This window comes from Mya arenaria, chromosome 5 (genome assembly GCF_026914265.1).
Source record: "Mya arenaria isolate MELC-2E11 chromosome 5, ASM2691426v1".
In the NCBI taxonomy this organism is placed as follows: domain Eukaryota; kingdom Metazoa; phylum Mollusca; class Bivalvia; order Myida; family Myidae; genus Mya; species Mya arenaria.
In genome coordinates, this window is record NC_069126.1 from 7,229,806 (window position 1) to 7,248,682 (window position 18,877).

The 18,877-nt window shown below is 35.0% G+C and overlaps 1 protein-coding gene across 3 annotated transcripts in view; it reads left to right on the plus strand.

The window, feature by feature from the left end:
* LOC128234831 (irregular chiasm C-roughest protein-like) overlaps positions 1-18,877 on the plus strand; it is a 122,251-nt gene that overhangs the window by 22,431 nt on the left and 80,943 nt on the right. For all 3 annotated transcript variants that reach the window (XM_052949366.1, XM_052949365.1, XM_052949363.1), the window contains one exon: positions 12,213-12,738. The gene's annotated coding sequence lies outside the window, so the exon portion shown is untranslated. The remainder of the gene's footprint in view (positions 1-12,212; positions 12,739-18,877) is intronic.

Below are 18,877 nucleotides of genomic sequence, written 5' to 3' on the forward strand. Positions count from 1 at the left end.
TGCCACGGGCGAAGATAAAATGCCCGTATGGAACTTCTTTTAATGGTCATCACATTGTAATTACCTCCCTTGTTGAAGACTGTCATCTGTAGCGTCTGTTTGAAGTGCATCATGGAAACCTTGTCTTGTGGCAATATGCAGAACATTAGTTAATTATTTCTTGCTTCAAATGTCACCAGAAAACAGTTTTCACGCACCTTTCAAGAAATAATGCTTCACTCTTCTTAGAACTATTTAAAGACCGATCAGACAATTTACATACTCTAAAACTGCGCAAATATCCATGACAACCACGAATTATCGCATATACATACGCAATTATTTTCACTAAACACAAAAGAGTTCCAGCAAAAAAATACATTTTTATGCCCCCTTTTGAAAAAAGTGGGGTATATTGTTTTGCACATGTCGGTCGGTCGGTCTGTCTGTCTGTCGGTCGGTCGGTCGGAATACCAAATGGTTTCCGATCAATAACTTGAGAACGCTTTGACCGAGGGACCTCATACTTGGTATGTGTATTGGTCATCACCAGCAGATGAACCCTATTGATTTTGAGGTCAGTGGGTCAAAGGTCAAGGTCAGTGTGACCTTTACATGAAAAACGGTTTCCGATCAATAACTTGAGAACGCTTTGACCCAGGGACCTCATACTTGGTAGGTGTATTGGTCATGACCAGCAGATGAACCCTATTGATTTTGAGGTCAGTGGGTCAAAGGTCAAGGTCAGTGTGACCTTAACATGAAAAACGGTTTCCGATCAATAACTTGAGAACGCTTTGACCCAGGGACCTCATACTAGGTAGGCTTATTGGTCATGACCAGCAGATGAACCCTATTGATTTTGAGGTCAGTGGGTCAAAGGTCAAGGTCAGTGTGACCTTTACATGAAAAACGGTTTCCGATCAATAACTTGAGAACGCTTTGACCCAGGGACCTCATACTTGGTAGGTGTATTGGTCATGACCAGCAGATGAACCCTATTGATTTTGAGGTCAGTGGGTCAAAGGTCAAGGTCAGTGTGACCTTAACATGAAAAACGGTTTCCGATCAATAACTTGAGAACGCTTTGACCCAGGGACCTCATACTAGGTAGGCTTATTGGTCATGACCAGCAGATGAACCCTATTGATTTTGAGGTCAGTGGGTCAAAGGTCAAGGTCAGTGTGACTGTAAGCTGAAAAAAGGTTTTCTGATTGTCCATATTTTTTTAATGCATGCACAGATGATTGGGATTGATGTATAAATGTTTGTATAGAAATGATTTTCTTTTATGTTACTATTTTAGTTGGGCATTTATTTGCCTTCTTAAGTTATCATAAGTAGATGACCTGCCTCATATGCATCCAATGACAAATCAGCTGTCATTTCAGTCCATGCATATTTCATTCAATTGTCCAAATATTTCTGGCAACTTGGCGCTCAGGGGGCATAATGTTTGACAAACATCTCTTGTTACTTTTGTTTAACTGAGGTGGGAGAAAAAGCATCTACCATAGCTGCTCGTGTTCATCTCAACCCTCACGCAGGGTGTTTTGAGGAAACTCGGTAAACCTCGTTTCCGCAAAACACCCTACGCTCGGGTCGGAATGAACATATCTTACACTCTCGGCCATGGAAGATACTTATAATCTCGACCCTCACGCAGGGTGTTTTGCAGAAACTCAGTGAACCTCGTTTCAGCAAAACACCCTAGGCTCGGTTCGGGATGAATCAATCTTACACTCTCGGCCATGGAAGATACTTCTAGTCTTCCGATTAAATTTAAAATTTTGCATCGGTATATTTATGTGTACTCACAAACAGATATGATTTAAACTGGGAAACCATTATGCGCTATTTATAACTGGGAAACTCAGATGAGACAGCAACATGATTGTGGCGTTTATTATTTAAATCTTTTTAAAGTGATGTATTATCAGCCTCCTACTATCTTGCATTGACAGTTTCTAGGCTTGTTTTAAGGAAAAACACTGAATTTGCACATTTTTTGACAAAATATTATTCAAATATTTCCTAAGTCAGCTTTTAGGTCATTGATCATAAATACAATGTCCAGAAAATAATAGCATTTTTCAAGACAATGCCCCGTGTCCATAAAAGCAAATTGAAGGATGCAGAAAGACTCCTAGAGCTTTAAATGGCATCAGACTATTATGTTATTATTCTCATAATGAGCAAAATATGGTTTACGACCTCATTTTCCAGTCAAAAATAAATCATTTAAGAAAGGGACATAATGTATTTCCCTCCTTTCATATTCCATTGGAAAATCCACTAATTGGCTGAAATGGCTTTTCTCTGAAAGTCCTCTGATTCGGGAAATGAAAGGAAAACATCAAAGCTATCGGATGAATTGAAAAGACAAATATTATGCACTTCTCATAGGCGATAGAGCAAATAAAAAAAGAATAGATAATGTTTTGCATTTCTGAAGGAAGACATAACAACTTTGACATAGATTAATGCCCTTAAAAGAAAATGTTCTCTCCTTTCCTCCTGAATTTGTAATAACAAGATACTGAATACATAATATGCAGAATACAGTTTGCTGTACGATTGTACCTCGTACCTCAAATACCGTAACTGGTAAAAGGTGTTCAATAGTCTTGCCATAAGACTTTTAGATACAGTTGATGCCTTCAATGACAGTCTTATTGAGATGAAAAGTGCGTCCAAATTCTGATACAAGTGCAACAAAGGGATTAAAATTGTTCAACAATCCCTGCTATATAAAGTCAAGAAATTGCACAGGTTCGTTCAGAAAGTTCTTTACCAGTGCAAGGCTTGTGGTCATGAAGTGTTAAAGCTGCACTCTCACAGATTGACCATTTTAACAATTTTTTATTTTTTGTCTTGGAAAGAGCATTTTTTTTGTGTAAATATCTCTGCAAACCAATGAAATAAGATTGCTGACAAAAAATTAGATCGTAGATTTTCATATTTCCGTTGAAAATAAATGTTTTATGGCTTAAACTTTTAATAACGGTTTAAGAAAAATGCATAAACATCATTTTTGAACTTAAATATAAAAATCTGCAATCTGACTTTTTGTCAGCTGTGACTTATATAACTGGTTTCCATGGATTTTCGCAAAAATTGGCTCGTTCCAAGACAAAAAATAAAAAAAAGTTGTCAAAACGTTCAATCTGTGAGAGTGCAGCTTTAATATTGTGTGCTGTTATGACCTTCGTCATATAAGTGTAGATTTGTTGCTAATTTTGAGCACTGTAATGACCTTGATAATGGTGTGCTCTAGTATTTAAGTTAATGAGCTTTATAAATTGGAGATTTTTGGGCTATTAACATAAATCAGTTTTAGGTCTTGTCTAAGGTTATTTTATGGTCAAGATATTATCATGCCAGAAAAATGTAATAGTCTTGTTTATAGCGCGTTCATCTCTCTTCGATACTTTACTCCTTCCGTACCAGTAAATATCCACAACAAAACACACGAGCCAGCCCGTTGTAATTATAGTCGGCACGTGACACGTCAATAAAACCTCATAGCATATTGTTTGTCAGAAGTTCTGACTGTCTTTTGTACGGCGAACAAGTTTGACAGGACAGTGAAAAAAGAACTGTTAGTGAAATTGCATGTCACTATAGAGAACGGGGGTGTCCAGCGCGGAAATTTAATCACGGGCACATAAAAATTGGAGAGTTTTTGTTGTAAAAAGATAATCAGGCCATGAGTGGGGCCTGTAAAAGACATGAGAGGCCGTTGATTGACATGTAGAACATGGGTATTGAACTCGTTGAGATTGACCAGGACGTGTAATTGGATTTCACATGATTTCCTGTGGTTTCGAAAGCCGCTTTTGGGGTCTCCAGATTCAAATGAAGCAGTTAAAGTTTGTAAAGCCCTTATAGTATTTTAAATCCATTTACGGTTTTATTCTGAATAGGGTACAATTTTTTGCTCTTCAGTATGGGCTTTGCATACATTTTGAGTACTTGAAATGTTATTGAGTTTCAAAGAATATCCTGCCTTTCCGATGTCCCATGACCTTACCTTATTGTAATTGTCATTATTTTTCCCAAATGTGATGATTCATGGATGTTAAATTACCATTTACATTTTATACTCTTACTGTAAAATGTCATCTCATGAAGAATTGAAGACTTAATATTTGGGGGCCCTATTTCTAAAGCAACATAGTAGGTTAACTTTTCAACTATGTGTATAACATGTTGTTGTTTTTTTTTATAAGTTGAATTTGTAGAAAACTAAAAATGTTTTGTTACATGAAATGAAAATGAGCAAGAAAATGGTTTAAAATGTGAATGAATTAACCCTTAAGCTGCTGATGGCAATTTTAAAGGCTTTTCAAACAGCTTGGAACCAGACCAGAGGCCGAGTAACTCGGCGTCTGGTCAGGTTCCAAGCTGTTTGCCACTCAGTCAATATATCCCCAAAGTTTTAAGTAAATTGAAAGAAATTTAGAATAAACCAGACGACATTTTTGAGCAGACGACAATTTACCCAGCATGCAAAGGGTTAAAAAAATAGTGGATAAATTGGGAGTTTTTGATGTATATAATTATAATTTTTGACATTCTAATCTTTGTCAAAAATATGGAATTTTACACTAAGATGCTTTATGAATTCCTCCTCAAAATAATTTCTAACAAACTTACAAATGCTTGAACCATGAGACAACAATAATGTCCATTAGGAACTTCTCGGCCATTTTTCATCGAAAACAACCTAGAATGTATATGGACGGTTCACAATGTCAGAAATCTTTACATTTAATGATCATGCTGCAAGTAGATCATGTAGTTATTTCAATTCAGCACTAATGTTACACTTAATGACTAAACTCTTGGTAATTATAATTATTTATGCAATAATACACTTCAATGGCAATCAATTTAGACTGAGTAATACACAATACTCTTAAAACACTACTATTAATTAATAATACAATAATAAATTTTACAAACTACTTTCACTGATGTACCACATATTCGAGGTTGATTTCGGTGGAAAATGGCCGAGGTGTTCCAAATGTAACATGGTCATATGTTGGTGGAAAATAGCCGAGGTGTTCCAAATGCAACATGGCCATATGTTGGTGGAAAATGGCCGAGGTGTTCCAAATGCAACATGGCCATATGTCGGTGGAAAATAGCCGAGGTGTTCCAAATGCAACATGGCCATATGTTGTTCGCATGCCTCTTGAAAAGTCTGTGGCTTGGAGAGTACTAAAACTGCTATAGTCCATCATTAATAAGGGGGTTTAGAGACTGTGCCGATAATTAGGATGGAGGTTTACTGTGGTCATCTCTTGATTAATCAAGATAAAAAAAAGACAAACGACTCTTGGACATGAAATGGTTAACAAGCGGCAGTCCTCGTGATATCAGTGTGTCAGACTGTAAAATTTGTTTGTTGTCCTCTGGAAGCTTTTAGAATACTTCTGGTGTATAAGATGTTGTATTTCCTGTCTTCAGGAAGATGGGTAGTTCAAAGCTCCAAATAATGTTTTGGGTTGAAGGGAACTTTACCCAAAAGAGTACTTGTTACATTCTAATTTTGTTTCTAAGTATTCATTTAAATGCAGAGTTTTTACAAATAAAAACATTTCATCAATGAGTATCCAAAGAAAAGAAGACTTAATGTTTTTGTTATTATTACTTAAAGGTTGACCCCTGTTGCTAAAAAAGGGACAAATCTCGCAATGACATCCCTTAAAACTAAAAAGATTTGGTAAAGTAAGGGGCATTATTTACTGCCTTGAATTGGCTTAACTCCATGCTTCAAAATTTAATTGATTAATAACTCCCAGATACACATTGACGTTAATTAATGCGTTTTAATATCCAAAGGTTACATTTAATCCATTGTGTTTTGAATGCATACTTACTGCAGATTTACGCAATTATGCACCTAACTATATAGTCTTGTAATAGTTCATGTATTACAAACTATTAAAACGAAAAAAGTTTGTTTCATATGTAATACATGGACCAAAACAACTGACACTTAAGCTTCTTAAAGTTTATTGGTGAGACTCGAAAGTCAAGATTAAGATCATGTAAGTAAATTGCCATCACCTAGAATAGATTTAGTGCATCACATAATTTTATAACAGAAATACAGCGCACAAAGTACTCTGTTGTGATTGGCTTATCTGAAGCGAAAAAATAAAAAAATTCATTGACATGTTAAATTGATATAAAAATGAATATTACTGAAATATTATTTTCTTTCTTTTTTGTTCCCTGAAAAGATTACTCTTTTATTTTATGTAAAACATGCACTGATCAACTTAACTGGTAATGATACATTATTCTGCGTGTTCTACGAAAGTTCATTAATGAATTACAAGGTGTAACATGATAATTGAATAGTTTCACAGGTCTCATTTGCAGTCCCGACCATATTAAACCAGGGCGCTTGGCAGGAGCAATTTCATTCTTCCCGCTTTATTGTTTTACAGGGAATTATTAACAAAAATCGTATTAACTACCGAATGCTCATTGAGAACCAGAATAAAGCCAAGCTTGGATTATGTCTCATGCTGGTCACTAGGTGGCGCTAAATCTCATATGAGCTTGTAACTCGCGCAAATCACATTCCCGTTCAGTCATTATTGCACTTGTTTCGCTCGTTGAAACTCGTTGAGTCACATGACGATGCCTGGAAGCACTGACTATAAGAGATATTGATGGGTATTGGGAGTCTTCGGTAATGAAATTGTCGGTGAATGCATGTTGCTTTCTCGCTACTTGCATGACTCCGCTGGGAGAGGTTAAATAAATGTTATAGATTGTCCACTTGGCTCAGGAATTGTCACATCTCTCGTTGATTAATATACCGAGGTCTAGCACTCTCATTGAGGCCTCTTTTGTTAGACGGGAGAACGTCGCTTAACAGCACTGTTATGAAAGTGTATTAATTTGTGTAACTCTTTGTGGCATTCGTTATCAAAGGAAAATCTTTTGGACTGGAAATGTTTGAAGATTTAACTTGCACTATTGTAGAGGCTAAAATTGTCCATTATCCAAACATGCCTTTTATAAAGATAAGTTAAGATAGAAATTGGTTCTATACAAGCCTACAATCTTAAAACTCTTAAAAATGGCCTCAGCAATTGATGAGTTATGACAAAATGCCAAGCTCATTTTCACTAAGTACTTCTTAGATAGCTTTGGTGAAAAGTTGGTCACAATCGTTCAATATTGTCATCAGCTTTTATAATCAGATGTTCAAGTTCTTTTAATCTTGAATATGGTACTTAAAACATGGGCTTGCATAAATGATTTGACCTTGGGAAAGGTTAATGTGGCCCAACACAATGAAGATGTGCTTCTGTAATGACATTGTCAAGTCCTACTTTTGTCATCAGAGCATCTTTTTTTCACCTTAATGAATTCATCAAGCTGAACTAAAACATTTGAAGAAAATGGTATTTGAAATATGTTTCGAATATTAGAAGTGCACCAATTCTGTTCCCTAACGTTGTAGTTCAAATTCAGCAGTCAGTATAATCAGAAAGGTATTGGGACAAAACATAATTAAAAAGTCTAGCTACCTTTAAATATTAGTGGGTTTAAAAAGTTGTTTTTCTATAGTTGCTTCTCAACATGGTGTTCCTGGTTTGATTCTCGGCCTGACTGGGGAGCATGCATGTTCTGACTTAATAGTCATCAAATCCTGTCACGGCTCCAGTTCCCCCATATTGCAAGGCCATATGTTTGGGCAACATAATGTGTAACAGTGTGATTATTATCATGCTTTAATAACCTTGTTTCACAATCATTGTAAAATAAAATAGAATTTTTTAAACTTATTGCACTATGCACTCATGCAATGTCCTGGAGCAGATGTGAATAGTTTGACATGTAAAAAAATGCCTGTGATCCGGACAGATGATCCAAAAACATATCTGCACCATCATGGTTAGAGGACCATGGATCGTTATTTTTGCAACCATACCCTCAAGCCAGCTACTGGAAACAGTACACCGAACCAACTGCTGTCTTTCTCCTCTTGTTTAATTTACAAGCCTTTGTCTCAGATTTTAATGCCAGTTTTAATGCTGGAGTTAATGAATTGTAAACAAGATGTCTGCTTCCTATCATAAGTCATCTGGGGACTAAGGTGTAAAATGTCTGGAGGATTTGAATATTGGACATGAGGTCAGAAGATTTGAATACTGGACATGTCATGTCAGCTGTAATGAACAATAAAACTGGGTGATGATGGGCATTGAAAATCGTTGATGAACAATAAAATAATCAGCAGGGATCTGTAAGGGTCAGATGTGGGACTGCTGGACAGTGGACAGACAAATAGTATTTTACTGATAACATTTATTTACAAGCCGAAGGTGAAAGAAACTGTTTCAGACAATGTTCAACACTTAACTCAGTACTTGCAGTGATCAAAATCTACAGTTGAACCCCAGGCTGTTGGCTCGAACTCAGCCCAGGGACGGGCAATACCTGGAGCCTCGGGAATTTGAGTCAAGCGGGAATGCTTACTTTCAGTATAAAGAAATCAGTTCTTTACATCCAGTTATGATCGAGCCAATGAGGAAATCGATCCAAGGGATCAAGCCAAGCAAGTTCGAGCCAACGGGAGTTCGACTGTAGTAAATCTTTAAGGGCTTGTGGAAAAAAACGGAAATTCCCTATGATTTATATAATATGAGACTTACATGTATGTTTATATAATATGAGACTTGCATGTATGTTTATATAATATGAGACTTACATGTATGTTTATATAATATGAGACTTAATGTATGTTTAGTAGTTTTAATAATTACCAGTCTGCATCAGCATTTCTTATAGACTGCACCTGTATTGACATAGGATGCGGAGATAGGAAACATGACATTTATGGGCATGTTATTGGCTTCGGCTTGATAAAATCATCCTTATTATTGGTGTATGAATTATTCAGAGATCTGGTCTCAAAAAGCTCATTTTTAAACAAAATGTTTGTAAGTTATGGATAAAAGTAAATGATGCATACATGAACAGTAATTTTAGCAAAAGTTTCTTTGAATAGAGTTAACAAGCAAGAGTTAAAATTATGATTTATTGATAACATATTCAGAACATTTATGTAGTAAAAACTTTAAAATATTCAGTGTTTAGAAACAGAACCTTTTAACTATTAAACATATTTGTTTACAAAACATTTGCTTTTCTTGGGTTAAAATTAAAAAATAAATGACAAATTGACCATTTTAATTTTAAATTCTGATCGAAGAGGCAGAAACTCATATTTGACAATTTTAATGGTGGGGTGGGTGGGTGTGTTTGTCTGGGGGGGACAACTTCATGGGTGGTGGGGTGGACGGGAGAAGGGGGTCATCCCCTATCTGCTTTTGCAGTTTCTTCAGCATTCATCTCACTGGTTGATTTGGTACACAAATATTGTCTTCTAGGTGAAATATGATTCATAGCAATGTACAAGCTGTCATCTTTTCATTGTGGAAATAAATGGAAATAAGTCAAGCCTCTGGAATCATTTTTATACGATCTTGTATCGGCAACATGTGTTGTTTTAATCTACCATATATGTTTTTTGTACAAGTATATTGGATGTACTTTCGGATTAAGTTATAGCTCTGATGATAACATAAATAGGTCAGGCTATGGGTAAATTTTCATGAAATTTTTCATGGAACTATTCATTTCTTATTTTTATTTTCATAATTGATTGAATAGAAGAAAATATTATAAAATCATGTTTGTATAAAATATCTAACTTTTGGATCACTTTGCATTAGGTGAGTCATATCATTCATGTAATTAAAATTTTGATAAAATAAATCAAACAAAAGTTTTAATTTGTGCGATATTTTAGTATTATTGTGAGGAAGTACTTGATTTTGAAAAATGTAGCGTAACATTGTCACAGAACTGAAATTAAAATGTAGCATTCAAAGCTTCCCGTCGCTCCATGCTTCCCCTTGGCACCAAGCTTCCGGCAGACCATGATGGTGTCAGTCTGTGGCCACTAGATGCTTGCTCTGTCAATATTATAGTCACTATAAATTCATGCCCACAAGGGTTGCTTAATGAAAATGTATTTGCTTGTGAAGAACACTGACAAATAAGCTGTAATAATGTGCTTTTATCCTACTTATTCCCAATAAAGTACCTCTCACATGATGTTTTTAAAGGGACTTTACACCAGATTGGCACCAAAAACATTTTCTGTAATGAAACTCTGTACAATTATGTAATAAAATGTTTTACTCTTTGATATCATAATTGTAAAAAAAATACCAAAATTTAAAAAAAAAACGAGTCAGACCGGTTTCTAACCGGTGTCGCCAAAATTGCAGTCCAGAGTTGCATCCACATTGAGTGAGTGTGCTGCGAAGGCTTACCCTTAACAGTTAGAATATTTAAACTATACACCTAACTTGATAATATCACGTGATAACATCGACTAGCCAATCACGCATGAGGAATGAATTCTACTAGGTAGACATACCTAGTAATCTTTTTTAATGGAAAAATATGAAAAAACTGCGAAAAATAAATTCATTGTGAACTATGTAGTACTTCAGTTAATAAGTTTCAATGCATTGTACACATCGATACCAAGTTTATGTCAGCTTTCGACAATTTTCTTTTTTTTCTGCTATTTCATCACACGGAGTACACTATAGTGCCATATGCGTTTGTTATTAGTCATAAAAATGTTATTAAAACAATAAATAATACCTTTAATTATAAGTTCATAAAAAACATCATAGTTCGGAAAAATGAATCTGGAGCTGGTGGCTTTTTATTTGAAGCTGTTAGAAAAAACCCAATGAGTTTCGATCACTGTCTCATAAAGGGAACTAGTTTAAACAAAAACAGCATCCTCATATTTTGATATATCAAAACCTGAGGCTACTTAATTAAGCAACACATGAACAGAATGTTTGAACAATGAATATTACGCAGAAAAACACTTTGTAATCGATACTTTAATTTTCCTTCCTCATCTTCTGCCAGTACATCAAGGCAGGAGAAAGTAATGATTCTTTTCTCAGTGATTATAATGTGTTAACATGCAATTAAGGTAGAATTATTTACTGAATTGCTTTTCGAAAAGCAAAGGAAAGCAAACAGTTCCACTGGTCTTAAACAAACGTGTTTGAATATTGAGTATAAAGTGGAAGGTTGAAGGTTTGTTTGTCTGTTATTGGTTCATCATTGATTGAAGCTGCCATCGAGCAGCTTAAGTGTTGGAAGAAAAAGAAATGCAACAAAATTTTGTTAAATCTATAATCAATCTCTAGTAAGTTCCTGCTATCATAATTTGAGTCTTGATTCTATTTTATTTTTTCTTTCTGAGAACTATGGTATTTTAATATTGTGATAATCAAGAACTTGAGTTCATGCAACATTCTATTGTATAAAAAGGGGCCGTAATTAATTACCAACTAAGATCTAACTTAAGTTAAAGATAAGAATCTGAGTGTTTTGACTGGACTATAAAAATAGCTGGTCACTGAATGGAAATCAGTCCTTCAGCTCTTCAAAAATCATGTAATTAATAAGGCCCTTTTTTTCTAAAATGTCTTATTATAAAGTTATGGTTATAATAGCCTTGCTGCCAACAACGTCAGCGGTAAGCCTTGTTTATAATAGATGCGTGTACAGAACTTTTAATGTTGGTTATACTTTAATGGTGACAACATCTTATTACGAAATTTGGTGAACATGTTCACAATGCTAAATGCACATATTATGTGGAGCAAGTTCAATCACTGGCTCAAATACATGTTCTGAGTAATGTCCCTTGTTCTGCTTACTTTAAATGCACCTGTTTGCTGGGCTTATAAAGCAGGTGCTCATGTCAATCACCTGATGTTTGCTTTATCAATTTTATCAGATTTTAAATGTCAATATGCCCTCATCATAATATTGAAAAATAAATATTTTCTGATATTTTTCATTTAAGATTCTCCTTCCATTTATATACATTTTGCCTCCAGCTAAGACAAAGTAAGAGTAATCCTGACTAAGACTAATTACAAGGGCAACCTTTAGCTTTCTGCTGGTCCATCTGGCGTAAAGAGGCTTAGCACAGATTGGCCAGGGAAGCTGACTGATATAGAAAAGCCGTGGAAAATAGTGGGAAAATTTCACTATGTTTTATTATAGCTTTCTGACAGCAGTCTTAATATTGATTGAAATGACACTATTGATTCTCGACTTAGGACCGTTTTCATGTATCATTACAGGTGTAAGCCACTGAGTGAAAGACGGGAGAGTTCTTGATTGTCCTAGCTGGTCACAACCGAACGGTGGAATTGGCGAAACCTTTTTTTCTGCTTCAGTGGTTCTATCATCAGCAGCGTAACTAACTAGTGTCACTTGTGGACGGGAGACCGGGAGTGTCTTAGAAAAAAATAACCGATCAGCGACTGATGTTCCTTTGAATGCTATTGAGGAGTAACATTGGATTTGTCGGAAATCTGCTGCAGGATTTTAGAGGATGCTAACTGGATATTTGGAGAGCTATTATGTCTCATATTGTCTGGTACATTTTTCTTGAGATTTATTTGTGAAGAACTGTTGACATTAGTGTGAACTGGTGAAAAGATGATATTTGTTTCCTTAGAAACAATAATTATTACTGAAACTGCAATTTTCTGGAACTCAAAAAAGTTCACTGGTTAGAATGACCAAGATGTGGATTTTTTTTGGCCTACTGGGATTAATATATGATTTAAGGCAGATGGAATTACAGCTGATAGATTTTTAAAGGTAAGTGCTTTTTATTCATAGAAAATATTTGTTTTTTTACTTTGATATAATTTAAGAAATAGCTAGAATGTATTGATTTTACAAACAATCTGGATACTGTTTGACATTTATACAGAAAGATTTGCATTTAATAATTAGAAAAAAAGGCTGCGACTTGATAAAATGATATAACATTAGTGTTCAAAATATTAATAAAAAAAAATTGTGCTGAGCTACTAAAAGTGTTTTAAAACTTTTTTTGATGAATGTATGAGATAACTTTTGTACCACAAAAATGAAATAAAGTTCGAAAGCATCTGAACTTATATGACACTCATGGAATGTGCAAAGAGCAAGACTTAAGTGTAATACAATTAGCAACAAATTATACCTATTTTCCCTGATTACCAAAGCACGTTGTTTTATTCTACTGATATGATTTTTAGCACTGGATTATAATGCTCATTTTTTTGGGGGGGGCTATAAAAATTTGGAAACAGAAGTTATAAAATTACCAATTAAAAATAAATAAATAACAATTCAGTATTTTATACTTAAGTTCAACTATTTAAAACAAATCTTAAAATGCTTCTGTATTACATTGCTGCTGACAAATTAATGGTGTTTGATAAATTTATGGGTCAAAATATAACTGTTTAAAGTCAATAAAAATATTTTGGGCGTCCCAAAGAGATTCAGTTAGTTTGAAATGGGGACCCTTATAAATTATAGCCATAAAATTGCGTCACGGGCTCGGTGTTATTTGCATTAAAGAAAAATCTCAGTATTACCCAAATGTGCACTTCGCATTGTGCACCGTTTGCAATCTTTTTCCACTTAGCATAAATAAAGTATCAATCACCATTATTCGGATTCTCCAAACTTTCACCCCCACCATGATCTGTGAAAATTGCATTTTGTGACAATGATTCATCAAATGCAGATCTTGAAATGAACAGTTTGTTTCAACATCAATCTTCCAGTGTTCCAATGTTTGTCTTAGTGTAATTGTTCTTTCCTCCTCCTGGTAATTTGAAGAGCAAGGAAAAATATTTCCGATTTTTTTGGAAAAAATGGGGGTCGTGGAGTTTATTTAAATGCTTTTATTATGTAAATTGGATGGAGGATTTATAATAATCTTAGTAGCCAATATAAGAGTAATTAATTAAGATGTCATTTTATCAGTTGTAATAAATTTGATTGAATTTTTGTTTGTTCTTTTAATGCAGGAAATACTTTCGATTTTTTGTTAAGCAAAAGATTTTTTAAAGTCACAATTCAGAAAAAAAAATGTGTTCATCAATTTGTAGGATCATTAGCGAAAATGCCAAAACAAGCAATAAAGATGTATAGGCATTTTCGGGCAAAATTTCCAAAACTGATGTATAAAAAATCAAGCCCTATTGTCAGTTAGATGAGGTTGTAATTACATCACCAGAAAAACGGAACATTTCACAGAATTAGCCTCATTTCTTACTTTCTTATGACCATTAAACAAGCATCTAACATCTTTATTTGTGACAGACGCAATGAAAGTCTTCAATGGGGCTGAAAGGCACACTATTCTTGCGCTCGCTCTGTAGATAATGGGCGTAAAATGTCGATGGTTGTCTACTTCTTGCCAAATAGGGCTATATTGTGGAATACAGAGCCAAGCAAGGTTAATTAACAAAATTATAAGCATTATAAAACTGTAGGTCCAATATGGGTGTGGTTCGAAACCTTAAAAAATATTGCATATCAATTCAGCAGGGACGTTTTGAGTCATTGAACAAAATCTGTTGCAACAACTTAAAAAGCCTGTTACACTGTACATATTTAAGTTATCTGCCTACTGTATTTTACTTAAGTATAAAACTGTTCCTGGTGTTGTTGTTTTTCATGATTTATATAAAAAAAGATAAATTATGTGTTTGATGTTATAGTGTATTGAGCTTTTGAATATCATGTAACTATTCAAGGAAGATGAAAGTCAGCTGACTCCATACTTCTATGAATTCTTTCGGACAAAAAGCATAGGCTACAATTTTTTTCTCCCAGACGCCGCATGAAGAAGGCACATAATTAGGGTTTATTTAAATTAATTAATTCAAGATAATGAATATTGTTGTCACATTGCGCGCTCTCGAGGGAAGGCACTGTCGTTATCAAGACTGCTCTGTCTTCGTTAGTCGACCAAATTTGGACAATTTGCGAGGACAAATTATCTCGAGGTGGTGCATCAAGTCTGTTGATGTTATGTACATTATGGGATAGATAAGCATTAGGACTTACTGGAGGACTGATTTGTGTATTGTTGTAAGATAACTATCATGTGATTAATGAAATATTATTATTTTGATATTCCTGTTTTCTAAATAGCGAGATCTCATCACAAGACTAATATTTGATATAAAAATCAGGAGCATACCTGACACATTTTGAATTAATTGTATGCCCACCCACTTAATTAAGGTGTTGATATGTGAAGGTCTTTCATTGGTTTGATCGCAAAATGATTCTTGTTGTTGGAGCGGTAAGGGTGTCAGATCTTGTAGGACCTTTTTTTTTTTTAAAGAGTTTTAAAGGTACTATAGACACCTGGTCCCAATTTCTCGAAACTTCTTAAGCTTAACAGGCTTTAGTTGCTTATTTCAATTAGCCAAAATACATACTGAAAATGGTTTTTGGTAAATGAAAAATGGTTTATTCTCATAATCATACAGATTTAATTCCTACATAATTTCAAAAAATTCTTGAAGAAGTAAATATAACACATTTTATAGAATAACAAAAATAGTGAGATTAGCTTAATCCTGTTATAAGGGACTTAAGAAGTTTCGAGAAATTGGGGCCAGATGATACAATTGCAAGAAAAAAAGAAAATTGTCATTCAAACACTTGCATTAAATTGACATCATTGTTTTACAATTAAAGCATTAAATCTTACTTATACTGATGGATGATATTGCTTACGACACAAATTGCATCTTTGGCAGTTTTTTGCACATTTTGCCAATGCGAAATTAACTGGACTTGTCTACCAAGTAAATACCAGTAAGTTTAGTAATAGGTTGGTATATTTATCTGTTCTCATAAACAGATATGATCTTAGCTGGGAAACCATTATGTACTATTTATAAGTCAGTTAGATATTACAATGAGTTTTTTAGGTTCAGATTGCTTTTTTGCTCCTTAACAATGATTTTAGATAGTGATTATCACATGTTCTGTAACAGAAGGCAGCAAACTTTCACAGATTAATTCTGTTAATTTCACCCTTTTATTCTGAACTGCATTCGTATTTTTGTGGAAACTGTAATTTCATTCTCCGACACATTTTGTGCACCAATATATGCAGTTAATGGGTTTATACCGCTGGGGCTAGGGGATATATGACTCTTCAGAGACTAATTATTTCAGTTGATATAATTGAGACTGTAACTTTATTCATGGGAAGTCTTTTATTTCATTCAGCAAAGATTTTGTTTTGGGTCCCATGGTGGCTATCGAAGGGGCCAAAATGGTATGGCCAGAAATAATAATCTGAGAAATTGCTGACCATGATGACAAAATCTGCCTAATGTTAACGAAATAATGCATATTTGGCACAATTGGCAATTAATGTTCCAAAAATAATTTCATTATATGGTGTTCACAGTTGGTGCTTGACACTGGCAGCTTTTAGCATTACTCATAGGCAGTCACTAAAGTACTCGGACTTATTCCTTGCAGACTTTGCAGTATCTTAACACTTTTTTAAATTTAGTCTAATCAACAATTGGATGGGTGCTTTGAACTATTTTCATACCTTTTTGGTCAACAGGCAAATCAAGTTGTATTTAATTAATCTGCCATTACTTGGGAAGATCTAATAATAAATGTGTCTTGCCATTCCTCATTCTTGTCTCCCCATTGCTGGAAAGTTCTTGTCTTCCCATTACTGGAAAAATCTTGTCTTGTCATTACTGGAAAGTTCTTGTCTCCCCATTGATTGAAAGTTCGTGTCTTCCCATTACTGGAAAGTTCTTGTCTTGTCATTACTGGAAAGTTCTTGTCTCCCCATTGCTTGAAAGTTCTTGTCTTCCCATTACTGGAAAGTTCTTGTCTTGTCTTGTCATTACTTGAAAGTTTTTGTCTTCCCATTGCTGGAAATTTCTTGTCTTCCCATTACTGGAAAGTTCTTGTCTCCCCATTATAAGAAAGTTCTTGTCTCACCATTACTGGAAAGCTCCTCTCCCCCCATTACTGTAAAGATCTTGTTTCCCCATTACTGTAAAGTTCTTGTTTCCCCATTGCTGGAAAATTCTTGTCTTCCCATTACTGGAAAGTTCTTGTCTCCCCATTATAAGAAAGTTCTTGTCTCACCATTACTGGAAAGCTCTTCTCCCCCCATTACTGTAAAGTTCTTGTTTCCCCATTACTGGAAAGTTCTTGTCTTGCCGTAACTGGAAAGTTCTTGTCTCCCCATTACTGGAAAGTTCTTGTCTTGTCATTACTGGAAAGTTCTTGTCTCCCCATTACTGGAAGGTTCTTGTCTTCCCATTACTGGAAAGTTCTTGTCTTGCCGTAACTGGAAAGTTCTTGTCTCCCCATTACTGGAAAGTTCTTGTCTTGTCATTACTGGAAAGTTCTTGTCTCCCCATTGCTGGAAGGTTCTTGTCTTCCCATTACTGGAAAGTTCTTGTCATATCAATACTGGAGAATGCTTGTATTACTGGAAAGTTATTGTCTCCCCATTACTGGAAAGTTCTTGTCTTGTCATTACTGGAAAGTTCTTGTCTCCCCATTGCTGGAAGGTTCTTGTCTTCCCATTACTGGAAAGTTCTTGTCATATCAATACTGGAGAATGCTTGTATTACTGGAAAGTTATTGTCTCCCCATTACTGGAAAGTTCTTGTCTTGTCATTACTGGAAAGTTCTTGTCTCCCCATTGCTGGAAGGTTCTTGTCTTCCCATTACTGGAAAGTTCTTGTCATATCAATACTGGAGAATGCTTGTATTACTGGAAAGTTATTGTCACTCCATTACAGGGAAGTTGTTGCCTCGGTATTTCTGGAAAACTCTTGTCATGACTATCAATACTGGAAAGTCCTTTAGTTACCATACTGAAAAGTTCTTGTCTTGCCATTACTGAAAATTGCTTGTGTAGGCTAATAATGATCATGTGGAAAGTATCTGACTGAAATGTATTAAAATTTTACTTGAAAGCGTTTTTAGTTTTCTGTGAGTGCTTTAAAGCCTCCGTGTCTAAACCTATTAGAAATGCAACCTTCGCATGTTATTTCATCACTACAAGGCTCTGAAATGATGAACAACATTGATAATTGGTCGTGAACATTTCTTAGAAACACCTTGTTTTTGTCCACTTTAATGTATATAATTTAATTCCCGGTAATTATAACACATGTTAAAATGCATGTTACAGCATGTTAGGATTTCCGCAATTGTTAACCTAGCTAATCAGAAAAAAACGTAATGAATAGTGTAAATAATTGATGATGTAGGTAATTGGACAGTCGTTTGATTACTGTTTCATGTCAGTTTAAATGGTCCCGCTAGGATGGCGGCAACGGCAAAACCTGCCAGAGAGAAGAAACCGCCTGCACAAGGCTGTGACCAAATTTCATGGTTTATAAAAAATGAACAACCGTATATATTTCCAGATGTCTATTTCATTGACACTTTAAACTCACTAGATTAATATGTCTTTATAGTTTTGAATTGTGATAACTGCCACGATTGAATGTGAAACCTTTATTCCGTTATATCTTATCTATTCGCTAGCTATGAGCTGATATGAATTGCAGCCAGAATCTGTTTCTTTGATTTAAACTAAGGGGGCATGATACAATCCTATGTGTACTTCAATAGCATTTTTCTCCTAGGTATGAAAAATCGAAATTGGGCTGCAATTCTACTCTGGATTCCTTCCTGAGCGGCCAAGAAAATGTGCCCTGGTGTTTGAACCCATGTTCTCTGGGCTGGGATGTGGAATCCATTACCACTAGACCTCCTTGTGATTCATTTTCAGGTAGTCTGCTTTTCAATGTCGAGGTGTCGTAAAAGCCTTGTTGTTGCTGGCGTTGTTGAAGCGCAAAAGCTTTTACCATTAGTTCAAGTTAACTCTGTACAACCTTGATACGCATGTTGCAAAAGCCCAATTTGCACATGGTAAATG